Source organism: Manis pentadactyla, chromosome 6 (genome assembly GCF_030020395.1).
Source record: "Manis pentadactyla isolate mManPen7 chromosome 6, mManPen7.hap1, whole genome shotgun sequence".
NCBI lineage: Eukaryota > Metazoa > Chordata > Mammalia > Pholidota > Manidae > Manis > Manis pentadactyla.
The window spans coordinates 54,579,234-54,600,942 of NC_080024.1; the positions used below are offsets into that span (position 1 = coordinate 54,579,234).

General features: G+C 35.9%; 1 long non-coding RNA gene and 1 pseudogene across 1 annotated transcript in view; both read left to right on the forward strand.

The window, feature by feature from the left end:
- LOC130684104 (uncharacterized) overlaps positions 1 to 13,581 on the forward strand; it is a 34,009-nt gene extending 20,428 nt beyond the window's left edge. Inside the window, exon 3 of the long non-coding RNA XR_008998246.1 lies at positions 11,105 to 13,581. This is a non-coding gene — a long non-coding RNA (uncharacterized LOC130684104). The remainder of the gene's footprint in view (positions 1 to 11,104) is intronic.
- Positions 13,582 to 13,736: 155 nt separating this feature from the next.
- LOC118909228 (ras-related protein Rab-21-like) lies at positions 13,737 to 14,911 on the forward strand (annotated as a pseudogene).
- The last annotated feature ends 6,798 nt before the right edge of the window (positions 14,912 to 21,709 follow it).

The window sequence follows — 21,709 nt, forward strand, 5'->3', positions numbered from 1 at the left end:
GATTTGTGTCTTACTGCTGAATTTCCAACATAAAACCGTTTCTGGAACATGAATAAATGAATAACATGAATAACTGTTTCTGGTACTCCATAAATACTTATAGAATTAATGAACGATTATTGAAGAGTGACTTTGAACATGAAATCAGGACCACAGCAATTAAACAGATGATTTTATTTTCTTGCTTAATGAGTCCTTCTTTATCCACAAGTAGAACCAAAGAGGGAAATGTTCAACAGGTCATAAAGACAAAGCACTATTTGGTAATAAATGCATAACATGAGCTTAAAGATAAAGTGACCATTGTCATTTTGGCACTGGTAATAAGGGAAAACTTGACAATCCAGTCACATCGTGATTCCTATTTTAAATAGAGATTCTAGAAAGTTCCACTAAAAATTAGGTGTGATCCTGAAGGCCAATATTGTAAATAGAAGGAATAGTTCACTCTAAATGAGATACTTCAACTTAATCTTATACTTGACTGGATTTCTTGGGTTATAGATCAGAGTAATGCTATAAATACAGTGTGTCTTGATTGCTACAAAGGGTTTGACAAATACTCTTCATCATATGAGATCTCAAATTGTTCTGAACGTAGAAATTGTAACCCATCATCATGCATTTAGCCATGACAAGGCATGTGAAACCTTTTAAGCAGGGTTTCTCAATCTCAGCATTGTTAACTTCTGGAATCTGATACTTCTCTGTTGTGGGGCGTGTCCTGTGCATTGTGCAGTGTTAGATGCATCCTTGTCCTCTACACACTAGATGTCAGGAGTACCCTGCCCCCTCTGCTGTCAGGACCAAAAAATACCTTCAGACATTGCCAAATTGACAACTGCTCAAAAAGAAGGGAGAGAAGAGAAAGCATTCTCAGGTTTTAGAAATGCTTTATAAGCAAACATGGACAAAGGAACTTAATAAAAATGATTAAAAAAATCATGTCATTGCAGTTGAGGAGTTAAAAATCCCAGTTTAACATAATAATTAAGGACAAAAGAAAGGAATGTCTCTCATGGCTTATCAGTGCAAGATAAAGTTTGGTGCTAATTGTGTATACAGAAGCAATAGGACAATTAAAATTACTAAAATATTTTATGTGTGTCTTCCGCAATCATGCAAACAACTTTCTAATATAGAGACAATCTTTAGGTAATAAGGAGAATGCTTTATTAATTAATATATTATTCTGAATTCCTAAAGCCAGGGATATTTCATACTAAAATAGTATGATTCAATTAGCAATCAGAGGCACAATGCTTTAGAAACCTTTGAAATGATGTTTGAGTTATACCATAAAATAAATAATCCCAATTTTCAAAAAAATTAAAGAATGGGTGAATGTTGAAAAGTTGATAAGCAATTTAGTAAGGATCCCTGAAATAGTTCTAGAACAATTAGAGAAATGTTGTGCCTGCAAAAAAAAAAAAAATTAACTGTCACAAACCTTTTAGAGTTCACTCTAAATGAGATACTTCAACTTAATCTTGTACTTGACTGGGTTTCTTGGATTATAGATCAGAGTAATGCTATAAATACAGTGTATCTTGATTGCTACAAAGGGTTTGACAAATACTCTTCAACTATCTGTGGTTTTGCACACAAACTTGAAAAGCATGGGCTGATTGGTCAAACACAATTTCCCTTACACCACCAGGTAACCATTCCCCCACTTGTTAGGATGTTCACACACTCACCCTTGTTATAATGCTTTTGGGAATCTCTAGGATTCCTCAAAATAAAGTTTCAAAGCCATTAGATTCAATAATCAATAAGTGCCCTTAAAAGTCTATCATTTTGTGGTATTTTAGTCACTGTGATCTATAAACTATTATGAAATTCAACTCTTCTTAATTAAGGTTAAACATAAATTTTACAGACTGATTTCCATCCCAACCTATGTGGATGCCATTCTTTTTGCAAAATTCTTAATCCACAGAGAAACAAATCAGTTAATATTTGCTTAATCTTTAATTTAATATATACCAAAAATAAAGTCAAGATTTTGTTACGCTTGTATTAAATATTTCCTCTATAGTTATTTTATTAATATCTCTGTTATACTGACAAAGATTTGATATGCTGGAAATGGGAAGAAATCTTCCTGTAAGATATTGTATGTCTTATTTTCTCTCCAGTTCACCATCCCACATATTCACCTGTCACCTTGCTCCAATAATTTCAAAAATGACTAAGTAAAAAATTTACCAGCCTAGATATTTTATACACCATAGTACCAATAACATCAAAAGTATATTTTCAGGGAAAAGAGCACTTTTTGACAATGAAGAAAGGAATATCAACTAGGAGACAGAATTGTTGAATTACATACAGATGTCTTAATTGGAAACAAATGCATAGTTCCAACAAAAATGCTAAGTCACACCATGTATATGTAACTACAAACCATGCATTTATTTACCCAACCTACTTCAATTTTGCTGCTACATAAAGAAAAAATTCAGTGTAATGAATTTGTGATTTACTGTGATTAGTTAATTAAAAGATGTATAGGAATTCAAGAAAGGAAACTGCAGTTGACAAGTTAAAAATAAGTAGATAGATTGCATGTCATATTCAACTATCACTTCATCGCCATTATTCCACATAATAGTTTTCTTGCCAGAGCATTGGTTCACTTCTGGAAAACCCAAATCATATTATCATGTAAAGGCATGCTACAATGATTTCTTTCCACCATCAACTAGGGTTCATCTTACACAGGCCAAAGTTATACTCAGGTGTCTTCAAACTCTGAACAAATGGAAATTTACCTAATGAGACAACAAATATTTGACCAAACTTGTATTCATTTTTGATGATCTTCCTTGTAAAGAAAATATATTCCTAGGAAACCCAGAGCCATGGAAGAGAGGAGGTACAATATGACTTTGAAAGAAAAGACCATTAACAGCACTCAACTAGGTTCCTCTGCCAATTGGATAACACTTGTTTTTTTTTATTTTTTATTTTATTTATTTTTTATTCAGGTATAATTGTCACACAACATTATACTAGTTTCAGGTGTACAACATAATGATTTGATACTTGTAGTATTGGACAACATTTGTTTTTAACGTATAGTCTGTGTGAACTGTGTGATGTTATAAGCAGAAATTCATAGGGATAGCAGAGTTCAATCAAAGCCTCTGAAAGTATGAGCTCCTTAAGACTGAGAAAATGATTTGACCCAACAAATTCAACTCACAGTGTTTTTTCAAGCAGTTGCCCTACATTGTGAACCACAGTGGGCACTGCATTTGTGAGCCTGGGAAAAACTAACTTTCAATCAAGAAATGCTATTTTCCTTCCTGAGGAAGAACTGTAACTTCTGTTTGATTCACACCTAGATGTAAGCTGTGTTGAGTACAAGGACCCTGATTTTATCTTCATCTTAAAGACAAAATCATGAAGAAAAAAGCCAACAGAGATGAGATCAATAAAATATATTCAGATTTTTTTAAGAGAGATAACTAACCAAGTTATACCTAAAATCAGCAAGTTTTCCTTTTGAAGTTAAAAATAAAGCCCATTTCTCCGTTAGAACCTGTAAAAAAAGATTTGAAATCTCTTCTCCAAGTAGAAATGATATTTGCTTTTATAGTAATTATTTGAGTATTTCAACTGTAAACACACAGTCTTGGTTTACATGTATTTATTATTCTGAAATCAAGAAACAAGCTCTGTAGCCACTCTCACAGACATCTATTATTATCTCTATCTTTTTTTTTTCTTTTCGCAGAAACTTTAGGGGGCAGAAAATCAACTTAACATGATTTTACATGGAAATATCCCCAATAAGAATCATCATTTTAGATCAGCTCACTCACTCAAGATAAAAACATTTAAGTTACTTAGGAAAAGCTGAGCATTAGGAAGAAGGCAGCACTTTCAAATCCAAATCTTACCTGGTAAATTGAAATGGAACAACACCTCTGAAAGCCTTCTCGATTTGCGCCCCTCTCCTCAGGGGACAACTAAATCACAGCAGCCTATATTCTTAAACCCTCAAAGAAAAATCAGGAAGCTTGATCTGAGCACATAATGGCCTGCATAATGTAAGAAAGCAGCCGTTTCTTGGCAACTAGAAAACAATCCTTTTCAATTAACTCACAGCAATTGGCCCACATTTGTTGTTAAAAACAGAGTAGAGAAAATGTTTAAAGGACTCTAAAGAACCTGGTAATAGCTCACCAAGAAAGTCAGATCAGTTTGTTCATTTTGAAAAGCATTTATAATTAATTGACTGCCCATTCCAATTACCTAACCCTTTCCCAAGAACTTTTATTGACATACCTGTCTCACTCACTTGTTGCATATTGTTTGTTTAAAACCCCAATCCTGAATACGTCCTTGCATCTGCTTTTGCAGAAACACAGTAAAAAGGTGAAAGATGATTCCAGCCAACCAGTGGTATATAATGTTATCCTGGCCTTGGTCATTTTCCATACCATATTTTGCTTTCTAAGATACCGGCTTGATTGTTGCCCTGGATGCTCATTAGGACACATAATTAAAAGCATTTGTGTGTTATATTCTCTTTCTATTAAGGACCATCTCCAGCAGGCACTAATTTTAGGTGATAAAGAAGTTCATTTGGGCTGGGCAGATTCTATGCTTATTTAACTGTTTTGTGGTGGCTTATGTACAATTATGAGAGTTTAATGAAATCTTTGGACAACCTTGGGATGGTGTGCATTCTCACATACAAATTAGAAATTTCATATACCAATAGGGGTCCGTATGAGGGACCTCTATTTAAGAATCTTTGTTCAAAAAGGCAAGTGGTAAGGAAAATATGTTACACATAGATAAATTTTTGCTGTAAAATTTTACCATTACAAATGGTAGTTTTAACTATCTAGTATGGTTATATGTCCCAAATGAGAAGAAAGCTTCAGATGGTTTCCATCTCCAACCAAAGCCAGACTGGATGAATTTTGTCTTCCTCACTCTTGCACTTTGCCAGGATTGAACAAGAGTGTGTATTATGGTGTTTACCTTCAACACATCTTCTGTTTTCATTTTTTCTCCTTTTATCACCCAAATGTCACTAAAATGTGCCTACCTTGTCCTGCTATCATTAACAGGCAAATTCTTTCTAGGTTTACATTTACAGTTTCCTAGGTAACATTTAAAAATTTTAGCCTTCTGGAGGCACTGTCTTCACATTAAGCACTTTCTATGTTGGTGGGAATTTGAAGCAGTGTTTTAAACTGTGAAAGGTAATGTATTTGGGTAGACCTTCTGGCACCTTCAGATCACACTCTCGACAGCTGTGTACACTTTCCATGGATAGAACTGGCTGGGGTAACTTTACAAATGTTTCTTCAGCTTTAGTATTGACTCTTCCACTTGCTGGCTCTATGACCTCAGGCAGTTTTGTTAAACATTTTGTGTCTTAGTTCCTTTATCTGTGAAATGAATTGAATAATATTTACATCATAGGGTTGTTGTGAGGATTGACCAAGATAACACATGTAAAGCTTCTTAAAACAGAGCCCAGCAGATGGTAAACGCTCAAAGGTTAGGTATATTATTAACATCATTGTTGTTCTTATTAGTATTCCAGAACTAAATATAACTTTCAAGGCCCTTTTCAGGTTTAGGGTTTCTAAAATCCTATATAACCCTTATGTAAAAAGCTAAAGTAATGTATAAAAATGCCCTAGAGGGATATAACACAAAATTACTTTTCTTTCTGTTTTTAATAGGTCAATCTTCATTTACCACTTAATACATCTAACCACTTAATACATCTAACACTTAAAACATTTATATGCCTTTCACTATAAAAGAAAATGTAAATTATTTTGAAAAGTGGGAAATTTCTTTATGAAAAATTCACTCATGTTATACACATTGACTTAAACAATATAACCAAAGGCATGGAGAAGCAGAAATTCTGCAAGAATATTTTCTTATAAGATACTTTATTACATGAACTCCATTAGTAAAAGATTCACAAGCCTTTCTTCTTATATTCCTAAAATGTCTGAATCTTTTGCTTCAGCTTTTGGCACCCCTTTGGATGTATTTTTAACCAGCAGCTGCAAATCCTAATATTTGAGAGGAAATGCATGCTTTTGAGTATTCACTGTAAACAGTCCAGCCAGAGTGGGCCATAAAGACTCCATCTGATCCTATCTAGTTTAAAAGGCAGGTTTAAACCTTAGGTCTCTGCCAAGTCCATTATGCAGCTCCCTCAAACAAAATACCACACTCTCTCTCTGCTAAGAAATAATTAAATGCCAGTAAGACACCAAATGAACCAATCTTCCATGGAGATATTGGATTCACTACTCAAGTAGATATTAACTATTACCTGCTTGGTACATGGCAGTGCATCCCTTCTTCTTTATTTCTGACTGTCTTGTTTGCCTCAGTATCTTCAGATTGCAGATTCTGGCCCAGGGGAAATTAACCTCTGAAATCTGCAAAAAACTGAAAAGATAATATTTGTTTTAAAATGCTGAACTCTGGAGATTGTAACAGAAATACTATGGAAAACATCAGTCTAACGTCTCTCTTCACAGAAGATTGGATGTTAATACAAAAGCACTGCTACATAAGCGACTGAGGACAAAAATTTTCTAATCACGAATTCTATGACAATCTAAGTCACCATATCATTTCCCTTCCCTAATTTCGAAAAAGTTCTCAAAGTTCAGTGCACTAACTTGAACAGCACAAAACAGCATGACATATGGCGATTATCGGTAATTGCTGAGTACCCTTATTGTTAATTCAAGTATAATGTTGGAAAATGATTCATTGTGGGAAATATTAGCATTTAAATAAAAATGAAATGAGTGCTTTTATACAAAAATATATAGTAGTCATAGATAACCCTTCCACAATTTATCAATTTGCAAACAAGACATCAAGTCTCATAAGACACAAATTGATGAAGATTGAGCAAAATGATACCTGTGGATACTATGCACTGACACAATCAGTATTTCATTTCATAAAATAAAATATTTCATAAGTGTTGAATAAAAATTTAGGACAGTATAGTCAGTCAAAATATAATAAAGCCAAACCAAATATTTCTGAGTTCTTATTTTTGGGGCAAAGAAAAACTCTGGGTATAAGAAATTGCTTGGAAGCCTATCATAGAGGTGCTGGTTCTATAATCTACAATTCTAATTTTCAACCCTCACAGTAAGAAAACTGACCTGGAAAATTCATTAAACATGCAGATTCTTGGGCCCCAATCCCAGAGACACTGATTGAATATCTAAGTGAGGCCAAGGAGTCTGCATTTTAGTAGGTTCCCAGCACTGACACGGGCGGGTTTAGGGCCACTCTTGAGAGCTCTGATCCAGAGAAACACAGGTGGCTGGGTCTCTGGGTCTCTGACAGAGGGAACACTTGGATAATGAAAAGAGGATTGTTGCCAAAAGGAAGAACAGTGATGGGTCAGGAGGAAGAGGAGAAAAATATAGCTCAGCTTCCCTGGGCCAGAGGACAGGATGGAGAATGGTGGAGAACGAATCCTGAGAGACAAACAGATGTGAGCACACCTGTAGTGACTTCCTGTCTCATACTTGCAGTGCCATTTAACCTGATGACTAAAAGTCAGCCCTTAAAATAGACTTCAGACTGGCCCCTCTTTCATCTCATTTCTTACTACTGTCCCCTTACTTGACTCAGCTAGGCCTGCTAACTGGGCCTTAAAACATGATGTCCTCCTCTACTTCCCTCACATCTTTCTTTAAACTCCAACTTTTCAAAAACCCTTCTCTGACCACCCTATCTAAAACTACAAACCCTGCCAAACCCTAATCTACTCCCCATTCCCTTCCTGTCTTAACTTTGTCATTTATTAACATAATCCTATATTCATATTGGCCATTTTCATTCTCTCCACCACTAGACTACAAGCTCTGCAATGTCAGGGATTTAACTTGTTTTGTTTACTGGTATACCCCCGTACCTACAGTGTTGCCTGGCACATTGTAACTACCACAAAACAGGATTAAGTAGGTTTCTCACTAAAAAGTATGGTCTTGTTAACATTTAGAGACAGAAAGAATTTATTCAGCACTATAAGTAGAGAAAAAGTTTATTTGAAATATTAGTTTTTCTTTTAAAAACATCCTCTGTGTTCTTTTAGGGAAAAGAAAAATAAGAAAGAAACCGAAGTATGGGAATCTTTTCAACTGTTACAATGCTTCCAGGTATGTTTGTTTTCCATTCTTTCACAGACGTAAGCATAGGGAGTTATTGTTTAACTCTCTCAAAAGCTAATGATTGTGTCACTTTAGCCTTGGGGAAATGAAAAACAGGAAACATTTTATTGAGGTTCATAGATTCATATGAAATATTCTAAAAGGTTATTTGAAGGGTGTTAACAGAAATGGTTTTGAACAGAATTGTGTAAGGTGAAATAAAAATATATTTTTTTGAAAAATCATTAAAACAAAATTAGAAATGGGCTATTGATACCCTATTTCTTTATATACATGACTAAACCTGAATATTATTTTTTTAAACAAAATCATTATAGAAACAATGGTATTTATTGTTCTAATTAATAATGGCAAGATTACTGCTACTATGGTATATTGCAGAACCTGTTTCTTCCAAATGGTTTAAAAATAGGAATTGATTAAACATAGGGATGACCTCACCAGTTCATTTGAAACTGGAAGGAAGGCTTTGTCCACCTCAAAATCTTTCCTTCACTCCTTCCCCAATTCTTGTTTCTTAGGAAAGTTCTTTTATTTGTATATCACACTGGAATTTCCTCTCATAATAGCATGAAAATACCTCCACATTGTTTGCAGTGACACTGTAATGGCCTGGTGCCTTTCCAGTGTCTCACTTAGAAAGCAGCTGAGTCTCAGTCAAAGGACAGGCCTCTGATAGTGGGTGCATAGAATCACGGGGGGGTGCAAAAGTATGATTGAAATGGGAACAGAAGGTAGAGCAAGGAAGTGTTTCAGACCTTCGACTTTGTCCTATGTACAGAAGACAAGCGACTTTCTCAAAGTAACACAAATATCTTTGTGCTTCCTGAAATTCCATTCCTGTTCCATTCTAGCATTTTCAAAACTTAAAATCTGTTCATCAGATAAATTAACATTAACACATAACCATCACACTCTTACTATGTCTCCAATGCTTTCTAAATTCCCTTTCCAAAAGATTCTCTCTCCATCTCCCTCACTCTCTATCCCTCCATTTCTGTCTGTCCTTATTACTCCTCTTTCTCTCCCCATTTTCTATTTCCCCTCTCACACCCCTCTGCACCCCCTAACCCCTGCCACACTCTCATACACAGTACCTATTGAAAATTGCTCACTCTTATCTGACTTGTTAACTGTGCACCTACTCTGCACCAAGCACTGGTAAGTGAATTGCATGTGTTACCTCATTTAACCCTTAAACCAACCCTGAAAGGTGAATACTTTTATCAGCATGTTACAAATGAGGAAAGCCACAGAGAGGTTAAGTAAATTTCCTAGATATACTTGTTAACCAGAGGCTAAAACCAAATCTGACTGACCAAAATCTTTACATTTAACCATCACACTATATGGCCTCTCTTCGACCCTCTGCCCTGTCCAACACAGGATTGTCCTTGAAAAGCCCATGACTTTTGTGTGTTAAATAAATAAAAACATAGAACGCCTGGCAGATCTACTGTTTGTGACCCTCAGAATGGATTTCCTTAGTCCAAATAATTTTCTTTTTGGCTACTTATAAAGCACCATTAAATACTTTTAAGAACAAAAGAAGCAAACATTTTCATTCACTCTTATGTAATGAAGTGCAATTTAGACCTAATCCTTTTAGTCCAGAGATGGAAGAGTGACATTCTAAACAAAACCCATTGTGTTCTTTTGTGCTGCCATAACAAGGTATTTAAAGGACGAAATTCTGGCTGGCAGATGGATTTCCTGGCATCACTATACATGCATCACAGAAATTGTTTTGTTTCAGAGGATTTAAACAAGATACCTGACATTGCTCAGAAGACATTTCCACTTATAAATATGGTAACCTGTTAGGTAGGGATGTTAGGGGACATTACAAAGGTTTTTAAGTCTTGTGTCCTACTTATAATTTTGTATGATGTGTAAAAAAGTGCATTTACTGAAACTCATCCTAGCTCAGACTATATAATATGCTATATAATATGTTGGTCTTGGTATATAATATTCTTATAGCTCCTCTCATCCACATTTGGAATTTCTCTGTATCCTGTGGCACAAGAAAATGAAAACATTCTATTATATACCCAAATGAATATGGAACAGAGGACATTCAGCTAGATATTTATGTGGCAAAGTTGCTCCCTAGATTAAAGTACTTGGAGAGCATCCACAGCTCTTCCAGATCATTTCCTTGCCATGTTACTTGAGGCTGCTTCAAGGTTATCAGAACTCCACACATTCTTAGAGTTGGGAAACTGCCTTTTATTAAAAAATGCAAGTAAAGGTTCTGGTAATGTAGAAGTCTCCCTTGGGACTATAATAATTAAAAAATTAAAAGGGCCAAAAGAAGAATCAAGAGGCAGACCTTTGCTTAGACAAATTGAGTGCTGACATCACCAAAGGTAGCCAATTGTGATATCTCTTCTCTTCTTGAATATCTCAGGGCTAGAGACCTCACATGGTGCATGACTAGTTTGAGAATTATCCACAGAATTCCTTTTCTTTTTCTACCAAATTCTGTTATTTCAAAAAACACTTATGGAGCATCCCCTGTGTGTCTGGCATTATCATAAGGACTTGTTATACCAGAGAAAGCAAGGCAGCCGGGCCCCTGTGGTGGGTTTTAAAAAATGGCTGCAAAATTCTTAGACGCTCTTCATGCTGAGTGGTGTGTATACATTCCTTAGGTGGGCATGTAACTACTTTGATGAATAAAGTACAGGAGAAATGATGCTGTGATTTTCAAGACCAGGTCATAAAAGGTGAGGCTGATTTCACTTGCTCATGAGAAAATTCACAGTTGAGGTCCTGAGTTGCCACATAAGAAGTCCAACTACCTGAAGCTGCCAAGGTGTGAGAAAGCGAAACCATATGTAGAGGCTACCTGTCTGTGCTCTGGTTGACCCCAAATGACAGCTAGCTTCAACCACTAGCCATGAGAGTGAGTCTTCTTGGACATCCAGTCCAACTGAGCCTTCAGATGTCTGTAGTCCTGACCAACCTTTGATGACAATTTCATAAGAGACTCCAGGTACTTAGGTTAAGACTCCAGCTAAGCTCTTCCCCAAATTACTGTCAGACAAAATCACAAGCAAAACAAAATGAATGTTGTTTTATACCAGTAGGTTTTGGGTGGAATTACTATATAGCAAGAGTAACAGATTTTGTTACCTGGAAGTAGGGTGTTACCAGGACCAGTGAGCCTCAAAATGGCTGTCAGTGAAGACTTGAGGAATAGTGAGTGGAATATTTTTGGGGGCTAAAAGATAGAAGATTTTGGATTTCCAGTGGTAAAGTTTGGGAAAAATGTCACCTGCAGAAAATAGAAATGTACCTAGTGAACTTATCTGGCTAAGGGTATTTTTAGGCTAAATGTTCAAAGTGATGTAATTTCTTTTGGTTGACTGTCATAAAATACAAATAAAGAGATGTGAGCTAAAGAAGAAATTATTCCATTTGCAAGCAGTATGTAAAACAAATAAAAATGGCCCTTGATTGCTAGGTTCAAAAATAAAACTGTTTTTTCTTCCTAGTCTCTTCCCAAAGACTCTAAAAAGTAAGTGCCTCAGGGCAAGATCAAATCCAGGGTGCTGTCAGGAAATATGGTCTTAGAGTAAATATGAAGCAAAATGTATGACTGTAAAAATCCCTTTCTTAAGATGGAGAGATTTAGGTGACTATTCAAGGACCCTTTCAAAAAGCCTTCTACTGATACTCAGGATGTGCCTCACAGAATCTCCATTTTCAATTGAACAATTGGCCTTCTGAGAATTTTAGAGGAATAGGTCCACAGCAACCTCACAGGGAACCCAAGGTAGAGATCTACTCTTAGGTCAACTTTTCAGCTTTTGCATAGGAACACACTGTTCAAGATTGAGTATTTTAAGCAAAAGTCAAGGTATCATATCATTATATAAGCCAAAACCATCCCAAGTTGCAGGTGAGGTTTTGTTTTTGTTTTTGTTTTGTTCCTTTTTTTTTTTTTAGAGTTTTATCTTGACAGGCTCTGAAATATAACCTTCTCTTTGGAGTGGCAAGAGTGTATATGGCCATCTGCTTTTGCCTGATCAAAGGCTCCTTCAAAGTTCCATTTGTTGAGACAAAGTCCCTCAGATAGAGGACGTCTAGTGCTGAAGTAGGCATCAGGCAAGCATTAGAGTCCCCAGGAAGGCTGCTAACCTGTTGACCATACACTACATGTATTCTCACCCAGTTCAGTCTCAGGGAACAGACAGAAGGGTTTTGAGTTTAAAGAGAGCATGCCATGTTGCAGTAGTGGCAGGCTTTAGAGGCAGAGATGTGAAGGAGATTAAAAGAAAGTTTACAGGCTTGGCATTAGGTAGCACACATGATCTCAGTTCTGCCAGAGCTTCACCTCTGTGATGAAATACTTGACAACATCAGAAAGTGTACTTGATAATGTGGAGTGCTGCTGGGACTCGTAATCCACTTCTCCTCCATGCACCAACAGCAAGAAGAGTTCTCTGGAGATGTGTTAATACTAGAGACTCTTGTGCAATGAGCCACATGACAAGGTGCTATTGAACAGTTTGGAAAATCAGATTCAGTTAAAGCATGTTATTACAAGAGCAATATACAGTAAGGCATTATTAGAGAAGCTTTAGAATTCATGGGAGATCTAAATTATCCTTGTTAGTAAAACTTTTTTTTCAGGAAGATCAGAAATAAGGGTAAGGATGCTTTCGTTATGGAACCCAGCCAAAGTGTGGAGTTGAACTAGAAGCCTTAACTGAGACTTGGGGAGTTGCAGTTGATGCTGCTGGTTTGATAACTTTCCTATTAAATCAACTTCTCTGCAAATAATGTTCCAGGGAGTGGTTTCCAACCTCCAGCTCTGGTCTGAAACCCACTGAAAGTAGAAGCCCTGGTGAGAGATCTTGTCCATTACTTAAATTCAGTGTGTGAGGTCTGATCTCAGAGAGCAGCTGGGGCCATTCAAGTACAAACCACCTTTAATTAGGGAGCTGCTTATTTATATTGTACATATACAATGCATTGCAAAGTATCTCCCTCCCCACTTTTAAACCAATGATTGATTATTGTAGGATGTGTTCCTTAATGTGGGACATCTCTGTAGGATCATCTCATCCTCGAGAGATATTTGTGGCCTTGCCTGAGCCTACTGTTTCAAACTGTATCTCATTTCAACTTCTTCTTCTGCTTGATCTGCTTCCCTTGCTCCTGCACAGATACTGATTTTAGGAGCATTTCCAATAAACCTCCTGTACGCAAATCCTGAAGGAACTTTACCTGTGATAGTGGGGTACCTTTATAAACCAAAACTGCTAGAAAGGGCAGATCCTGAAGCCTTCTTTATTCTGATGACCTCCTTAAGGGGTTTTGTGTAAATAACACTGAGTGTAGGAGATACTTAAATTCCATATAAAAAAAGGAGAAGAGGGACTCTCTTGTTCCCTCCTGGCGTGAGCCGGGAGCTCTGTCCCTTCACTTTATCTCTAAATAAAAGCCTGTACCTTGCTCTCCTACCTTGACTGTTTGTGAAGCTCATTCTTCGGCTCTGCAAACAAGAGCCCCAGCATCATTTTTGGGGGCTCGTCCGTGATAACTTCGGAGGCATCATTCTTAACAAAGAAGTTAAATATTGGTGGGAAGAGAGTAAACCTTGCTATATGGGAAGAGAGATTCCATGCATTGGGTCCAATTTACTACAGAGATTGAAATGGAGCTATTTTAGTTTATGATATAACAGATGAAGACTCTTTTCAGAAGGTAAAAAACTGGGTCAAAGAATTACGGAAAATGTTGGGAAATGAAATCTGTTTGTGAATAGTTGGTAATAAAATAGATTTGGAAAAGGAGAGACACGTTTCCATTCAAGAAGCAGAATCGTATACAGATTCTGTGGGAGCATAACACTATCATACTTCAGCCAAACAGAACAAAGAAATCGAGGAACTCTTCCTTGACCTTTGTAAAAGGATGATAGAAACAGCACAAGTGGATGAGAGGGCAAAAGGTAATGGCTCCAGTCAACCAGGAGCTGCAAGCCGAGGCGTACAGATTATCGATGATGAACCTCAAGCTCAGGCTGGTGGCAGAGGGTGCTGTTCTTCTGGATAACTGTTCACATCTAAGAAATTTAAAATATCAGACTGTGGATCATTGCCCTCAACATGAAGACTGCCATATTCCAAGTCACATTATTTTACCAATGGAATTATAGAATTAACAGTATTTTAAATTAACGTTTATAACACTGCAGAGACCTTAAGTGCTAAACTTAGTGGAATTTGTGACCAGAGAATTGGCATTTTCTACAAATGTTAACAAAGCAATTACCAATGGCCTTTTTACTTTTTTTTTTCTTTAATAAGGAATAATATGCATGTAGAAAAGTCCTACTTAAAGGCTTCATTTATATTCTTTTAAATCAGATCTTTATTTAATAACTTATATATGTTGTTGGAATGGTATACATTTTGCAGCCCTTTATATTTTGTGGTAGTTTGAATTGTATCACTTCTAAACAGCAAGTGGTGTTTTTCTTTTAATTAGCAGATACCTGAAGGACTATTTTTGCAGGGTTTGCACAGGCCCCTAACTGTCTACTACTTTGATATAATCTATATACATCCTGTATGCTGAGCTAGTAAAATACATTGTAAATGACATATTAAATATTTTATCTGCTTTTACAAGCACAAGGTGCAAAAATATCTACGGTAGTCTCATTGATGACTAAAATGAATTAACATTTGGTGATAAAAAAAAAAAAGGAGAAGAATTCAGAATTCACAGGAAGCAAGTTCATAAGGAGGGAACCAAGACCACATGAGGAAGTAAAAAATAAAAGAAACCTGGTAAATGTGGGGGGACAAAACTTGTTGAAACCACTGAAGGGACTGAGTTTTACACTGGGGCTGATGAGGAGATCAAATAGGTATTTGTAGATATAGGAGTCACACACATTGGATCTATGCCTCTTCCCACCCTGCAAGACTTCTACAGATCATTGAAACTGGAACTTAGAGGGATAGAAAATAATCCATGGCAGGTATGTAGATTACAAAATACATTTGGTGTATCAAGCTGTAGTATTCTTTTAGAGCTGAATTTTTTTTTAATGCTAGTATCTGTTCCTTCCCAAATGTACTCTCTTCTTTTTAATTATTTGCTATCGTCATTGTGATTTATCAATATCTCTATTGTAAACCTTAGGATCATTTTTGGCTTTGCTCTCTCTCAAGGGCTATATCAAATACATCTGGAAATCTCATTGGCTCCACCTTCAAAATATATTCAGAAGTCAGGAAGTTCTCCAGGAAGAAGGATTGTGAGACCAACCATAAAGTTGAATCCACATTAAAAAATGAAGGGCGCTGGAAAGGGAATAAAGCAAGGTAATATAAAATTAATTCTCTTATTTTAATTGTTTCAAATTATAACTATCTAAAGTAAAAATAGTAATAATGTATTATATATTTATCACAAATATAAATGAAAATGTTTAACAACAGCAGATGGGAGGGAGGAATTGGGCAAATACTATTTTATATACATAAGAAGTCCTTATACTACATATGAAGTGATATAATATCATTTTAAGGTAGGTCTTGATTAATTAATATGTATATTTAAAAACCTACAGCAACCACAAAAAGTTTTATAGAAAGGAATAAAGGTATAATAAATAAACTAAAATTTTAAAAATACTCAGCATAATTCAAAAGTAGGGAAAAAATTGAAAAAAGAAACAGAACAGATAGAACATTAGAAAACAGCAAGATGATAAGAAAACAGCAAGACGATAGAATTTGATGTTGACATAGAATAATAACATTAAATGTAAACAATATAAATACATGAAATAAAAGTCTTAGATTGTCAAATTGGATAAGAAAATAAGATCAAACTGTATGTTTCTACAAAAAACCTATTTTAAATATAGTACATAGCAAGTTAGAAGTAGACAGATGGAAAATGATATACTAAGAAAAGACTAATTTAAAAAAAGCTAGAATAGCTATATCTTATAATGGACACAGTAGACTTTAGAATAAGGAACGTCACCAGGGATAAAGAAGAATATTACCTGATATTAAAGGGATAATTCTCCAAGGAAACATAATCCTACATGTGAATGAATCTAGCAACAGAGCTACAAAGTACATACAGCAAAAATTGAAAGAAATTAAAGACAAATTCACAATTATGGTTGAAGACCTTAACACTTCTCTCAGTAGTTAATAGACAAATAGAAAATCAGTAAAGATACAAAAGACCTGAATGTTCTTGATAACTCCACCTGACTTATACTTAGACAGCACTCCACTCGTAACTGTAGAGGACATTCTTTTCCAGTTCAGCTGGAGCATCCAACTGAGGTAGACCATCTCCTGGGCCATACAACAAACCTGAGTACATTAATACATGTAAATGAAGTGAAATAATATAAAGTATGTTTCAGACTTTAATAGAATTAGGCTAGAAATCAGTAAAGCAAAGATAGCTAGAAAATCCCCAGATATTAGAAAATAAAACTACTTCTAAATAGCCTATGGTTCAAAAAAGAGGAAATCGTAAGGAAATTAGAAAATACTTTGAATTGTATGAAAATAAAACACATTAATTTGTGAGAAGAAGGGAAATATTTGTCATCAAATGTTTACATTGCAAAATACATAAAGAATTCAGCTACTCAGTGCTACTTATAATCTATCACTCTTTACGCAGATTGCTGAAAAGCCCTTCTCCGATTTCTTTGCCTCTGCTCCTGCCTACTACAGTCTATCAATACAGCATCCAGAGTGATTAATTTAAGTCCTATGTCAGATTGTTTTACTCTCAAAATCCGACATTGGCTACTATTTTTCTTAATGTAAACACGAAAGATTTCATAGGACCAACTTGGCCCTATAATTTTTGCCCCCATTACCTTTCTGATCTTGTCTCCTGGTTCAGTCCATTCAGGCATATAGCCCTCTTGCTTGCTTCAAGCACATTAAGTGCACCCCTGCTTTGGGCCTATGCACTGACTTTACCCTATGTCTAGAATGGTCTTTTCCCCCAAAAACCACATGACTAACTCCTTCACCTCCTTCAAATCTTTGCTTAAATATGTTTTTCTCAGTGAGGACTCTCTTGACCATCCCAATTTGAACTGCGTCTGTCATTCAATTTTTTTTTTAATTGAAGTGTAATTTATATACAGTCTTATATTGGTTTCAAATACACAACACAGTGGTTCAGCAGTTTCCCATATTATTAAATCCTCATTCCCACTAGTGCTGTTACTATCTGTCAACATCGGAAGATGTTACACAATCACTGGCTATTTTCTCCATGCTGTACCACTATCCCCGTGACCAACTTATATTATAAATGAACATTTTCTGCCTCTGTCATTCTTAAAGCACCAATCCTGCCCTATTTTTTTCCATAGCATTTATCACTTTCTACCATATGGTATATTTTCCTTTTCTGGCTCATTTTTTTAATCACCTGTGCCCTTCCATTAGAATATAAGTTCCTTGAGGATGGTGATTTTTTATTCTCACAAACATCTAAAATATTGCCTGGCATGTAGTATGCACTAAATGAGTATTTGAGAGATTAAGGGGAGGGGTGACTAGGATGAGGAGGGAAGGGAAAGGCTCCTGGGAGAGGAAGCTTTTATGATTTCACGTTGTCAGTATTGAAGTTTGGTGCAGTAAACTCTATGCTACTTGTTACATATAACTGCTCTCAAATATTCAGTGCCCCCACTTTTTCCTCTTAATATTTATTTCTGTGGTAAGCCCTTTAGACATTCTTTTATTGCAATTTTCATTTTCTTCCTGTTTCTTTATATGATTTTGTAGATTTTCTGACTTCATATGTCTGGTATTTTTGAGAGTAAATATTGGATTCATAATGGGAGTGGAAGTTGAGAGTATGTATGTCTACATGGCCTGGAAATTATAAGTTAGTATACATAATATATTGAGTCTCAGGGGGAATCTATATTCTGAAATGGGTTTGTGTCTCAAAAAAGTCAAAATATTCATTGATTATGTTCATGAGACAATTTAGGGTTTGAGAATTTGTGTCTTGGAGTCAGACTCCCTGAGAGTGAATCTGGGCTCTGCCCCTTACTAGTTGTGTAATTTTGAACACATAACAACATTCTGAGCCTCTGTATCTTGTGTAAAATGTGGATGCTAAAACTGACAATCATTGGTTCTCTGTGTGCACAAAAAGAGATTGTACAAGGCTTAGCAGAGTATATGAGACCTAGTATTCAAATGACAGTTGTTATGGTTATTAATATTTATAAAATCACTGTTTTTAAATCAGTTATTTAAAACTCAAAATGGTTTCGCCTTGCAGAGTTATCCATACTAGATGAATTCCCAGACTATATGAAATAGCCTACAGTAAGTCAGTAAATACAAAATTACATTCTATACCTGGATTGACTATATAAAATTGTCTTGATAGAAGAGAACTGAACTATCATGAGAAACAGGTCTCTGTTCATTCACTGAATCATTCCTCAGCACCTATTTTTTGCCAGGTACTAAGTTTATTCAAGTGGTAATTTCCTTTACTCTGAGTTATGAAATTTTCTTGCACAGAAGCTCTGTGAGTGAGACCAAGACATCCCTCCTGCTCGGTGCCTACCCCCTAATCTGTCAGGTGGTAGCCATATGGACCTTCTCATCTTCTCTCATTGGAATATTTCTATGGCTTTACCAAGGCCTGCACTCAGGGATATTTCTCAGGTTCAAGTTGGTTTTCCCCACTTATTTCCTACTGAAAATATTTTCACTACTACTTTCTCCCTACTTCCATCTGGAACCACATAATTTAGCTTTAATTTCTCTCCAAAGTTAAACGTCCCTGAAGATAATGCTACATTTTTTTTTTAGTTGGCATCAATGGGATGAAAGGCAAGGGCCAATATTAAGAGTAAAACCGAAAAAACCTCTCCCCACAACAACCCTCAAAAATAAATTATCCTGGTAGTATAAAGGATTTGGGTCCTGAAGTTTACAATTTTTCCTTGATTTTTTAACTGCAGCTGCATTTGTGTTCCTGAAACTCTTCCATGTGTAAACGACAGATTCCATTTCTTAAGGTCTACCCACAATTTGGTTTAGTTATTAAGCCTACCCCAAACAATTGCCTTTGAGACAAGATTAGGTTTTGATTTCTTTATGAGGCCAAATTGGCAGTTTTCATTGGCATCACTTTCTAGACAATACTAAAAACTAACATACTATTTAAGTCTGTCTCAAAAACAGAATGCCATATACAAGTATGTGCTTATCAGTGCGAGAAGTGATTTTGCTTCTTCTGAAAGGCTAGAAACAGTTGAAACTACACTAGAAAGCTCTTGGGCTGCCCATCAGCATTTCATAATCTCTCAAACACCCTGTGCTTTTCTGTCTAAAGCATAGTACATCTTCTTTCACATTTTGAGAATTTAATTCAAAATCACTTCACTGGCTCTATAAAGAAGTTAAAGCAGTGTTCGGCCTTTCATTATCTTTCAATTAATTATAATCCTCAGAACAATTTGGGCATGAGAATTTAAACTGTCAAATTTGTCTTCTGGGCTGCTTTCTTTTCACAAATTAGTGTTTCTCAAAAGCATCCCATAAAAATAATGACACTGACATTTTAGGCAAACAAAGCAGCTGCTTTTCTTTCAACAGTTGTCTTTGCACTAGAAGGTACAATTTTACATCTATAATTACATGACAGACTGTATTTCAAAAACACTTTTGAAAACTGGCATTTGGTCCTACAGATGATGAAACCTTGGCTTCACTGTTGAACAACATATACTTTGTGAATGATGTTTAAAAAAAAAATACACAGAAACTTGTTTGATGGCCAGATATAAATGATGGATTTTAGGCACTTATTAAAATGTTTGCCTTCAAAGCACTTCTCTGAAAATGGAAGCCATGCCCCTCTGAACCATTTATCCAGTTCCTTTTATTATCTGATGTCAAAAACTGTCATTCACAACATCTGGATAGAGCTTTATCTCCATAAAATAGCTGGGAAATCAATAGATTGTAATCCCTCATCAGATTTTTTTTTGACTATTTATGTGTGCAAAGCTCTATACCATGTCTTATGTAGGTAGAAAATATCAGACATGGCTTCTGTGTTCAGGGAGTTTGTAAGTAAATAAGAAAGAAGGTGTAATAATATCTTCTGATGTAAATAATCATGTCATAAAAAAGAAAGTTCCCCTTAAATATCCATTTTATTTCAATGTAGAAAACAGAAATACAAATCAAGGTAATGTTTAAGAGACTCACATAAGAAGAATCCTTAATCTTTTTCACTGTCCCCTCACTTTACTTGATCCCCTTTCCCTTTATTGGACTCCTCCCTTCTTCATGCCTCCTGCAAATAAATTCAGACACTAAGCCTTTAAGATTTACTTTTATGATGGGGTATGCTTCAGAATTTACACACATGTACCTTGGCTGAGTTTCTTTCCATGTGAAGCATAAAATAAATTCTGCAGCTCAGATACGCATCTTGTGCCTTGTTCCCCTCAGAGTGTTGTATATATTTAGTCTCATTTAATCTTAACAGCAGGACATCAGTACAGATTGACCTATTTGTTAAAAGAGGCAAATGAGATGCTCATAAGCTATTATCTAATGTATCACATATCCATTAGTTATGAGGCTGGCATTAGAATCTGGTTTTCCAGAAGTTCTGACCAAAGGAATTCTTTACTAGGTTTTATCAATAGTTTATGACAATAATTGGCAGTTCATAGTTATCCTAGAACAGCTAAACTTAAAACAAATGGCCGTGTCATCCTCCCAGGGACCATAAAACCATGTGAGCAAAGAGTTTAGGGATATACAGTGTTCCGAGACAGTCACTGCTTCACGGCCTCAGGATTTGAGCTACCCCATGGTGGGTGAGCAATGGACCCTTTTCCTAGCCACGGGCTGGGAACACAGAGCTGATAATGGGAAAGCCAACAGTGTACACAGTTTGGATCCAAAGCACTAGATTTCAGTTCTACTTTTTTTAGTCCCACAGATTATACCACTTTTCCCAAGTAGTTAACTGACAAATCACACTTCTGCTTCCAACTTTAAGCCAACCCCCAATTCAGATATCACCTTTCTTCTCTCTTTTCCTGTGCTCAGACACCCCATTATTCCCTCCTCCTGATGCTTCACCATACTTAGGCCTTTATAAGATAAGCTGAATTTTTATAAACAAGCTGGGGGGTAGGGGTGCTCACAGAGAAAAAATATTAAATGCTACAGTACAAGCTGCTCTTTCAGACTTTATTTACTTTTCACATCCAATGTTCACTTCTGACTGTGAAGGACAGCCATTTCCTTGGCGTATCAGTCAACCAAAAACCATACATCAGAGTTCTAGCCAAGTTCCCAGAACTGTCTAGCTTATCATCACTTTAATGTCCAGAGAAAATATCTACTGAATCTCTTCTCATACTTCATCTGGCTGTCCTTCACCCTTGATATGGTTCTCTCATCTTTGTAGTCTAAAGCTTTTCAAAAATT